The 3752-nt window shown below is 29.2% G+C and overlaps 1 pseudogene; it reads left to right on the plus strand.

The window, feature by feature from the left end:
• The first annotated feature begins 3325 nt into the window (after window positions 1-3325).
• Window positions 3326-3442, plus strand: LOC145285095 (5S ribosomal RNA; annotated as a pseudogene).
• The last annotated feature ends 310 nt before the right edge of the window (window positions 3443-3752 follow it).

The following is a 3752-nucleotide window of genomic DNA, read 5'->3' on the forward strand; positions in this document are numbered from 1 at the left end:
TTAAGAATTTTAGCATCTAGGAGTACTCTATTCTTTCATGAAGAGCTATGCATTATCGCTAATGACCATCGGCGATCTCCTTTATGAAAGTTCACAACCCATGCAGGTGTGAGGAGGGGACATATATGCATGTATATTTATGTTTAAATAATATATTTATATTAGTTGCTATATTTATAAAGAGAAAGTGCTAAATATCTGTCGTAGAGTACATATAAATCTAATTTTGAATATTGGTATAACAGTTTCTTATCTTGTGTTTAACATTGAGGTTGGAACTGTCAGTCAACATGCACTATTAATTTTACATTTACGATCTTCAAACTTATATTTATATGATTAAGCTGCTTAGGCCACCAGCAGAGAAGGAACCCCAAAGTATGATGCTACCACTTCCATATTTTACAGTTCTTTGGGTTATAGGCATAACCATCTTTTCTCCAAACCCAAGAAGCAACCATATGTCCAAATAAATCAATTTTTGTTTTATCTGTTCACAAAATCTTGGAGAAAAATGATGGAGAGAGGCCATATAGATCCTAACAAAAATTAAATATGCTTTAAAATGTTTAGTGAGAAAAAGAGTCATGGTCTTCTAAGTCCATTTTCATGCTAAGCCCTTTGCGATGTTTATTGAAATATTTCAGTACCAAATACTTTCAAATTTTCCAAAACTTCTTTAGAAGTAATTCTTGGGTTTTGATTCACTAGGTGTATCAGAATTTTGGGGGAATTTTTGACACCCCTAACACAAAACTGCGAATAAAATATAAAAAACTCGTTATTTCTGTTTAAAGTGGGCTGTTTATTTTCTTTATGGAATATACTTCCAAAATAAACTATTAAAGTTTTTTAAAAAATAATAGAAATATTATTTTTTTAAAAAAACAGTGTTTACAAAATGCCGGCGCACCTTCATGCAGCCATTTTTTTTTACATAACGAAATCAATTGAATTTTACGAGTTAAATATTTTTCAATTTTTAAACTTTAAAAATCTATCCAAATTTTTCTATTCGTTCAATTTTTACGATATTTTCAGGTTCAATGTGAAATTTTATGCTCTTTCCAATAAACTAAATATAATATTCTAGACAAGGGTTTTTTTTAATTCACCCCTCCATTTTGAAATGTCTATTAAAATTTAAATAATTAATTTATGTACCAAAGTTTTATATATCACAATTTGAAGATAAAAGATCAATAAATAATATATTGTAATTTAAAACAAAAGAAGTGTTTTTTGAAATTTACCTATAAAGTCCAAAGTGTAAAACCTTTTTCTTTTTAAAACCACATTGATTTTTTTTTAAGTGAAATCATATAATCTTCTTATATTGCACAGAAAGTTTCGTTTTATTATGAAAATTATTTCTATTTCATTCAATGTTTTTGTTTTTTTTTAGATATTAAAAAAGAAAAATTTACTCCATAAAGTGGAAATACAATATATTAAATCAAAAACTCATGGATTTCTTTGGGAAAAGAAAAAAAAAATTCTTTGATTGTTTTTTTTTTTATGGCAAAAACTTGACTCGTTTTTAACTATGGAGCCACAAATTTCTTCAAACACAAGGCTACACGGCTAACGCGAACGTGTTTTTTATGTCCTTCTGTTCATCCGTAGTTCAAAACAAGGAGAAACACTACTTCCAGTTTTTTGAAAAATGCTTACATAATAGGGCGTTTTTCAAATTGTCGTTCAAAAAATTCTTTTATTTAAAAAATAAATGGAATTTAAAATATAAATTTTTAACAATGAAGAATGGAACTACACAGTGAATTGCTTTTTTATATAGGTAAGTGATTTTTTGGAATTATATCGTATAAAATACTCGAAACAAGTAAAATTTCGTTGATTTTCTTCAAATCTTTTTTTAAAGAAAACCAATTTAGAAAAACAAATATTGCATAATTTGCTATTAAACCTGTTATTTTTTTTTTAAATTTGGTCTTTGCTCCTTCAATTGAAAAGAAATTAGGGTTTGAATTACATTTTTCAAGTAGTTATAAGCTTGTAAAGATAGGAGGTCGAATTATTTAATTTTTTTTCACACATTCTTAAGATCGGTTTCTGTTGATTCATTAATTTTGAGATGTTTCCAGCATATCTGGGAGATACTTTTTGTTTTCTTCACCGTTCAATCATGTTTTTTATCGTGTGAAAGATTTTATCTTTTGATGATGTTTTGTATTGTTGAAATAGGAGCATAATATTTCTTAGAAATGGATTTATACCCCAGCCCTTCCTAATGGGAATTGACAATCCTGTTTCTGAGATCATCAGCGAATTTTTTTTTTACCTTCCTCATTATCAAATGTTAGACAGACCCTTCTGTTAGACACTTTTTCCAAAAAATTTAATAAAATAATGGATTTTCCTGAAAAATAATAGGATACTAGGATTACTAAAAACATATGATGATGCAACAATACTTACAATAATAGTTATGATCACAGAAAATGAAGAAAATTCAAATGATTCACTTAAAAAAGAAAGGTATAAATAATTATGAACACCACTAATTTCATAAATTAAGATGAAACGACGAATTCTTTGAAGAGCTCGGTTTATTAAAAACAATATTATTAAACATTTGTATGAAGCCCGTTCGTGAACAAAGCATTTTAAGAGCGCAGTGAAGTAAATGAGCATTTTTCCCCAAAGGCATGAATACTTTCGGGATTAACTGTATCACAACCCAGTCATAAATATGGCATCATATGCCACATTGATTCCTAACAGGCTGATTGAAATCGAAACTAAAAACAATCAACAGTATATTAACAGGGTATTAAAATTTTAAAAAGAGTGTAACTTTAAGAATAGTTTCAAAAACAAAAACATCGCTTACGCCATTGAAAATCATTCAAGTGAGATCTTTCTTGACCGCAAATTATTTATTCTTTTAAGTTTTAAAATAAAAGTGTAAACATGAATTTAGTTTTGGAAACAATCTCAATCAATACCAGCGGTGGTTGACGTTATGTTTGGAGAAAAATAGAAAAACCGAATTAAATTATTAAAATAATCAATGTTTCGTCCCTATTTCAGAGGACATCTTCAGGATATTGAAGTAAAAATGCAAGAAAAGAAAAAAGCCCATACGCACACATATGTTTGTCCTTCCCGACATGGGTAGGATTCAAAAACTGTTCTCTTTTTCGTATGGTCTATGACTTTTTCTTTTCTTGCATTGTTACTTCAATATCCTGAAGATGTCCTCTAAAATAGGGACGAAACCTTGATTATCTTAATAATTTCATTCGGTTTTTCTATTTTTCTCAATATATATATATATATATATATATATATATATATATATATATACGGCATAATCACGTTGACACACCGGTTCCCGTCAGATCACCGAAGTTAAGCAACGTTGAGCCTGGCTAATACCAGATGGGTGACCATTTGGGAATTCTAGGCGCTGTATGTGCTTTCCGCTTATCTCGGCATTGTTTCCAGTCGTCCTGAACCTCCGTTTGCCACTGGTATTCAACAATGTTGACTCAGGAGAGGTGTGGTTGGTGATTGCGCAACTCTTGCCACAAAAATTTCACGCACAGGCACTCTTACCGTGGGTATCCATAGTTTGTCAAGACTGAAGGAAGCCTTTATATATATATATATATATATATATATATATATATATATATATATATATATATATCAGGCGCACTCATAAATATGGACTGATATGCCACATTTATGAGTGAGCCGGATATATATATATATATATATATATA

The sequence above is a fragment of the Euprymna scolopes genome, chromosome 9 (assembly GCF_053919585.1).
Source record: "Euprymna scolopes isolate OS-2025 chromosome 9, ASM5391958v1, whole genome shotgun sequence".
Taxonomy (NCBI): domain Eukaryota; kingdom Metazoa; phylum Mollusca; class Cephalopoda; order Sepiida; family Sepiolidae; genus Euprymna; species Euprymna scolopes.